This window comes from Bactrocera latifrons, unplaced genomic scaffold (genome assembly GCF_001853355.1).
Source record: "Bactrocera latifrons isolate USDA-ARS-PBARC rearing strain unplaced genomic scaffold, ASM185335v1 scaffold_530, whole genome shotgun sequence".
Classification (NCBI taxonomy): domain Eukaryota; kingdom Metazoa; phylum Arthropoda; class Insecta; order Diptera; family Tephritidae; genus Bactrocera; species Bactrocera latifrons.
This window is the reverse complement of record NW_017537191.1, coordinates 115011-123380: the sequence shown is the minus strand read 5'-3', so window position 1 is coordinate 123380 and position 8370 is coordinate 115011.

Here is an 8370-nt window from a genome sequence, read left to right as displayed (position 1 = left end):
TAATAACAATTGATAATTTAAAACAAATAAATTTACCTATTTACTTATTTTTTGCATAAAAAGTTTGACTTTGAACACAATATTAAAATTGCACTGAATTACATTGGTTACAACGAAATTGTAAACATGCAAAAAGGATAGCTGTGTTGTCTTGTGTATATGGATTCACGACGCCATTTACAGTTCACTGTCGTGCTGCCATATCGTGTCGCTCTCTATGTGTTCAGCATTTAATGAGGCGTATTACATATATTAGGATGTGTCATTATTTTTCTGGGTGGAGCGGTATACTTGAAGAGAGAATTTTATTCTCATTTAACCAGTTATAATAATAGAAAATATATTGTTTTGTTAATACTGATTTTTATTCAACATTTGCTCCAATCTCCAGCATTGTCTAACTTAAGTAACAGAAAGGAAACTTCGAGTTAGAGAGAGACTAGTAAAACGTATAAGTTTTCAAAAAGCTGTAAAATAGATATTTATACACAGTTTTATTATGGATGCTTATGTACATAAGTCGAAACAAGTATTCTGTTATTTTTGGCTAAAGATACATATACATATCTTTTGCTTGTATGTTTCAGTGAATTTAGACTCTAATCTATTTAGTGCATTTTAATTATCGTCAGTTGTATTACATATTATTTGTATTTAAATAGGATTTGGATGGCGGTTTTGCAATATAATCATCTGTTATAAATCCGGCTGAGTAAATCTCACTGTCCACCTCAATATAATCTGTATTAGTAACATTTGGAGGGATATTTGTATAATTATATCTTACCCATAATTCGAAATCAGTTTCCATAAATTTTTGATCATCATCAATGTTTTGCAAAAAATCTAAAGATATGTTATCTTCGGCGTCTCAAGCGGGATGTTGACCAAATCCAGCAGTTTGCTACGGTTTGGCTCTTGCTACCATGCCTTTCTAACATGATTAAAGCAATCCCTAAACAAAATATCATATTTCTTGTTCGCCTCCATACGGAACTTTTTAAAATTCTGCCTCGATAGTAAAATTTTAAATTTTGTATTGTGCACTGTTTAAGCCTTTTCAATTTGGATGTCATAGGCTTTAATTTTCTTTGTACCTCCTTGGAATGTACCGGACAATTACCAATGAATATTAGTACTTTTCGTCTTGTAAGTCAAAAGCGTTTATCTAATTAAAAGATTCCATTCCATTCTTCACAAAAAAAAAAAAAAAAAAAAAAAAAAAAAAAAAAAAAAAAAAAAAAAAAAAAAAAAAAAAAAAAAAAAAAAAAAAAAAAAAAAAAACAATCATGATAATGCCAGTGAAAGCAACGGGGATTCTGTCCTTTTTCAATGCCAAGAAAATTAAAATTTCTCGGAACCATGCATGTTTGTTGCCAACAATAATATAACTCGCTGCCTACTATTATATTTATCGTTAATAAATGTCACAGTTCTATTTGGTAAGCATCTGAGAATCCCGTTTCGCATGAAGCCCTCGTTACGAACGTCATTTCTATCACCACATAACTTTTTATAGCTTACGCTACGTCTGAAACGAAACATGAATTTCATTTTCACAGTAGTTAAGCATTTTATTAGTTTACCGTTTAGTTCAGTACCTTTGCTTCCATTTATCAGGCCACTCATAGTTGTTTTAAAATTTTTCCACTAAATCTAAATTCCAAAACTGCCTCTCAAAAGTTGACTTCTTCGTTCATTTGGCTCTTGTACTATGCCAAATTCAATTCCACAATTCCATCTTTGTTTTTTTATAATTCCGGAAATCGTACTCGCGAAACATCGTACTTTATAATCATATCTCTATTTTTTCACAACTTTTCATGTCATCTTTTCATAAAGATAATATACAAAAAATACATGTATATAAAACATCATCATAACGGCTAGAATCGATTTGGTTGTACATACTATACGATCTGTATGTCCGTTATATACGATATAGTCCCTCAATTTCTGAGACATCGATATGTAAATTTGAACCTGTCCTTCTTTCAAAAAGAAGCTACTCATTTGTCGGAACGTCGGATACCGCATCACTATAGCATGCAGCTCTAACTGAACAATCGGAATGCTTGCATGGAAAACTCTTACATTTTACGAGATATGTATGTAGGAAAAGACACTTTGTTTATTAATTCGTAACCACGTTTATTAAAATATAGTCCACAGTACACAGATGCTTAAACMATAATTATTCACTTAAAAACTACGCGGCACAATAGTATGACGACTTATGTATATAGATGCGCGCGCCTCGGTGTATATTACTTGACTCTCTATGTCTTATCCGTTTTTCCTACTTCGTCCTCTGTCCGTTCGTTTCATGTTCTGTCGTTCCTCCGTTCGCCTGTGTGGAGTTGCCACCTACTCCGATATCCCATTCCCACATGTATTTGAAATTTGGCTTGGATCATTATCTAAGGCAATAATGCAATCTTCGGAAAAAGCCTTATAGCATATAGCTACCATACAAACTGAATCATCGGATTCAAGTTCTTCTAAGGTCTTCATGGCCTTACAACTGCTTGGACGACGTTTGGCTTTGGCCTGGCTTTTTTGAGAAACTTTTCATTCGCATTTGGTAGAACCCGGGGCTGGTGGTGGCGGCATTCCGGCACCTGAGTATGTTGAGGTGACTCTCATCAGAAATGGCTGACGGGCTAATGTCGCAAAGGCCCCCGTTCCGTTAAAAGCCTGGCAGGCCTCAGAGTATATTTCAATTCAATTGAGGAAATCCTCAGATATTGCAATACCGCACTTCCAACGCAGGACTGGAGAGTGGTAAGGCTCGAGAGAACCGATGAACCAAATCGGCAAGCGGTGATAATGCGGAAACCACCGGTCCTCTCAGGAAGACAAAGGGAGCCATAAGCTATGGTTTTGAAATGGTAGTGCTGAAAGTACTTCCATCAGATGCCAGAGCTGATGGCACCCAAGCTGCGGCTGTCGTGGATGTGACTGAGGGCGTTGACGGTCAATCGATCGTGGAAATCGACCCTAATCTCTCGGACGTGGCGTGTACTGGTTGCGGTTCGCCGATCGGCGACTCCGTCTTCAGTCTCGAACAACTGTTTGAGGAAGTGCAGGTCGATCACGACTTGGGCGCCGAGCGCGCGCCCCTCGAGGAATGTCTGAAGGTTGAAATTCCTCCAGATTAACCTCAAGCATGCCAATCTTTTGCTTCGTCTGGAACAAGATGGAGCTGATATCGTCCAGATCCAATAACCGTGGCTGACTGGCAACGGAATTTCTGGACTAAGGACACAGAGCCATAGGCTCCTGACGGCCAAGGATGCAGGTAGGAATAGAGCCTGTATGTTGGTAAGGAATGAATTAACGGTATTTATTTTGCCTAATGTCAACAACGCTGACGTAGTGACAGCGAAACTAGGGTGTGACACCGTAGATTTCTGGCTTATCTCCGCATCCACCTCTCTTACTGCTAAGGAAGACCTTAGCCGAAGCGTCTAAGACTGGTACTGACGTCATCATCGGTTCCGACGCTAACTCGCGACACTTAATCTGGCGTAACTCGGATACCAATAATAGAGGTGAGTCGCTTTTTGATTTTATTATTTACGAGAATCTTCGCATCTGTAACAGAGGAAACTCTTCTACTTTTGTGACCGCAGGAAGGGAGGAGATTCTCGACCTCACCCTAACCTCACAAGGGATTGCCCCGCTGATCTCGAACTGGAGGGACTTGGTCTAGTCGGAGAAGGTCCGCCTAGGAAATCTTTCAGAAACCCTAGGAACATGGATTGGGAAGGTTACAGCAGGAGGCTTCGGCAAACTCTCCCACACGCACCAGGGGTGGACTCGTTGGCCACTACCGATGTGGTGGAGGAGTGGGTTGAAGTAATCAGCTCGGCGTGCAATGCTGCGCTGGCGGGGTTCTGTCCACTGAAAACACCGACTCGCAAAGGGAAGCCTCTATGGTGGACTACGGAGCTCCCGGATATCAGGTCGTCATGTAGACGTCTATTTAACAGAGCCCGCATGATGACTGGACCTTGTATTAAACAGGACTTTTAATATACAAGTCCGAGTTAAGAAGGGCTAAGAGGACTTCGTGGAAGAGCTTCTGTAAAAAAGTGGAAGGATGTCACGAGTAATCTTGATTTAGGCGTATTCTCGCAAAAAACCCAGTGTCCCTGGGGTATTTTAAGGACGCAAATACGAAGGGGGCCCTCAGCAGTGAAGAAACACTTCAGATGCTTCTCGACGCTCACTTCCCGAGCAACACGTCCTATGAAAGGGGATCTCTCGGGGTGCTGCGTGATGATTGTGCGGCCCTTGTCGGCATTCTGGATGCACGACATTTGACGTTGGTGATTAATTCGTTCAAACCGTTAAAGTCTCCGGGACCAGATGGCATCATGCCAGCGCAGCTGCAGCAAGCTTTTAAGGTGTCATGCAGCTGGTTAGCACCTATCTATGCGAACTGCATTAGATTAGGCTACATCTCCGGGGGCCTGGAGACGAGTCAAGGTAACGTTCATCCCGAAGGCTGGCAGGGGCTCCCATGTCACGGTCAAGGATTTCAAGCCTATCAGCCTATCCTTCTTCCTGCTAAAGACTCTGGAGAGACTGTTGGACTGGTATATAAGGAGGCGCATCCCGAGAGACTATCTATCAGTAGCACAACATGCTTATCGTAAAGGCATGTCAGTGCAGGACTTCGCTTTGATATCGAGAGAGCTTTCAACAATATCCTGCCTGAGGCAGTAGTAGCTGCTCTTGACGCTCTTGGGGTTGAATCGAACCTCAAACGCCTGATTCTCAGTCTTCTGTGCGACAGAGTGATCGAAACAGAACGGGGCAGCGCGCGCGAGTTAAATAAAATAAGTCACATACCGAGTGCTTTGTGTCAGCGAACACTTCTTTATTTCAATCACTTCTGGTTCAGACTCTCCTATCCAAATTTAAAAATTATGCTTAATAAATAAAAATATTGATACGGTATTATTGAAACGTCACGCCATCTAACGGCTCAATTCCAATGTCTTTGACAACATAAATACATATCAATTAACATTAAATAGAGAACTGAACTTAACATATGTACTTACATACATTTGTATTAACATGTTTCATGTTCTTAGCATAACTCTTACATACCTATAACTTATATACATTTGTATTAACATGTTCTTTGCGTAACTTTTACATACCTATAACTCGCGCGTGGAGAAGCGTGAGTAGGGGAACACCACAAGGTGGGGTTCTCTCTCCTCTTCTATGGATCCTAGTCGTTAACGATTTGCTCAAAAAGCTAGAGGATCGCGGCTGTTGGGTGATAGCCTATGCTGATGATGTAGCACTTATGGTCAAAGGAAAGTTCCGTAGCACCGTGTACGAGTTGACGCAGAGATATCTCAGCACCGTTGCCGCAAATTTGAGGTATAATATTTAGAGCTCATCCTGGATAAGAATCTCTAATGGAAGCCGAATATCAAGGAGAGAGCAAAGAAGGCATCTATTACCTTATACTGCTGTAGAGGAGCTATTGGCAAAAGATGGGGCCTCTCACCGAAAGTGGCTCTGGCTTTATGACACCATAGTCAAGCCGATCTTGCTCTATGGTGTAACTCTGTGGTGGAGGGCCTTAGGGAAGACCACACTTGCCAAGAAACTCGAAAACGTTCAACGGGCTGCGCTAATTAGCATCTGTGGTGCATTAAGATCCATCCCAACCATGACACTTAATGCAATTTTGAACATAACGCCGGTAGATATTGCCGGTAGGTGCATAGCCACAAAAACGGCTATCAGACTCAGAGAATCTGGATTCTTAAAGGAACGTTTATCTGGACATTCGGATACCCTCACAAACTTTGACTGCATACCAAATCATCTGGATCATGGAGTCACCATATCGAACTCTGGCGTCTCCTTCTCTGCCCATATACCGACCGGAGATATGGGTGGGAAGAAGCCGTTGGAGGAGAGGGGCAGCAAGCTTCTTCACGTGTGGGTCAAAGATATATGTCACTCAGATAGCAGAGCGAATATACTAGCCCTGAACTCATTCACAGTGCGTTCAGGGTTAGTCGAAGAATGTCTTTCGTCGCTATCTCTAGCAGCTAGAGTTTATGCGATTAGATTGGTATGGGTGTCGGGTCACAGCGGAATTGCAGGTAATTGCAAAGCTGATGAGTTAGCAAGGAAGGGCGCCCCAGAATCACTATCGGTAGATTGGGAACGGATCGGTGCTCCTGTATCCTCTTGTGTTCTACTATTAGATAGCTGGGCCACGCGGATGCTTACCCAACGCTGGAAAAGCATCGGTACTTGTGCGATTGCAAACGCCTTTCGGCTCAGGGTGAATCGCAGGGAATCTAGGGTACTCTTAGCCCTCAGTAAGGCTAACTTCTCATTAGTAGTGGGACTCTTAACGGGCCACTGTCCTATTTGTATACATGTGGTATGAATGGGTATCTTATCGGATGCCGACTGTAGAAGCTGTTTAGAAGAAGATGCGGAAGAAACAAGCCAGCACTTCCTGCTTGACTATCCCGAGTTTGGGAGGTCAAGACTTAGACACTTAGGGGCGCATAAATTCGGACATCCCACTGAACTGGCGGGTGTTGAAGTTAAGCGCCTGTGTAATTTTATTTTGGCTACAAAGCGCTTCGCCAATCTGTAAGTCCGAACATGGGAGTTCTTTTTCAATGGCATCACAAAGGACAACTTAGTCTCCGTGGGATCTTTGATTAGCCATCTAACCTAACCTAACCTAAGGTACCTTTTGCATGTGTGAAATTTCGGTGCACTGTCAACTTTTTTATTTGATTTAACATTTCATTTGGGACCTTTAGAGAGCTTCGTTACAAAGACTCATTTTTCCTTGTTCACGGCAAATATAGTCATATATGACGAACAAATGTCTGGTAAAATGTGAGATATTAATAATAATAAACAAATTATTGTGTAGTCGTTTTTTTGGCCGACCCTAATATACAAATTATGTATATAAACATCCGTACATACATATATGAATATGTTATGAATTCAACAATTAAAACGTAATTAGCAATTTACAGGATCTAAATTATTTTATTATGTGGATCATTTATGACCCACAGAACATATTAAATTTCCAAAAGTATATGAAGCGAACTTAAGTGGTTGAAGTCAGTCTGTAATTCATGTAATTTTCATGATTGAAGGAGTTAATTACGTTATGTCTACGTTAGTCCTTGCGTTCTTGCTAGACTAACTGTGCTAAATTTTATTGTTATATCTTCTCTGGTGTTTGAATTATATAATCCAAACTAAAACGTAGGTATTTTAAAATAATAATAATTTTAAACCGGATCACATTTACTATAAATACCGTTAAATTTAATGCTTCTGACACTTTTCGTTAAAAAGCTCGCACAGCTTTAGTACATTTCTCATCATAACTGATGTATGGGCATTGAAGTAGTTATTATCTCATTTAAGAAATAAATGCTTTCACTAAGTTTCGTTGACATAGCTTTTGAAATTCACAGCCACGTATTACCTTAATTTTAAAAACTCTTTTCAAATGGCCGTTCCTTTTGATTTCGCCCGTGTCAAATTCACATTTCGAGCGTCATTTGTGAGTTGTGAAGTAACTTGTGAAGTTTGTGTAGTAACTTACATATTTGAAAATAAATTCGTCTCGCCATCCTGGCTATTTGGTGTACTTCTGTATATAACTCTGTATATATATCGATTAGTTTTAGATGGTATAAATGACTATTAGACAAACAATTGTTAGATCAAAAAATTTGTTCAAAACATTTACGCTTAGATCTGGCTTCGCTCTTTAAACATGTACATATAATATGGTGCCTTGACGTTGGAACTCCTGTTTTCCAGCCTCAACTCATAATGGAATCGCTTAATAATCGTGCACAGTAGGTTTACTTTTTCCAATACATTCAGATAATTCTCCGCAGTTTTCTTTTATTTATCATTTTTCTCATTTCGACTGTAGTCTGTATTCCGTTCAGAGCTATGGCAATAAGTTTCTTAATGTTACTACCCACCACTACCGACTATGAGAGACAAAACTTAGGTTTAAGAAGAAAACAAGCAAAACAAGTTGGATGTAACCAAACATTTTTGACTCTCGGAATTTGTAAGGTTTTAAGAAGGTGAAATACTTTCAAGGGTTAGCAAAACTTTATATTAAACAAAAAGCTATCTTATTTTTATACTCTCGCAACAAAGTTGCTAAAGAGAGTATTATAGTTTTGTTCACATAACGGTTGTTTGTAAGTCCTAAAACTAAAAGAGTCAGATGTAGGGTTATATATACCAAAGTGAGCTGGGTGACGAGTAGAGTTGAAATCCGGATGTCTGTCTGTCCGTCTGAGATATCGTGATGAAACT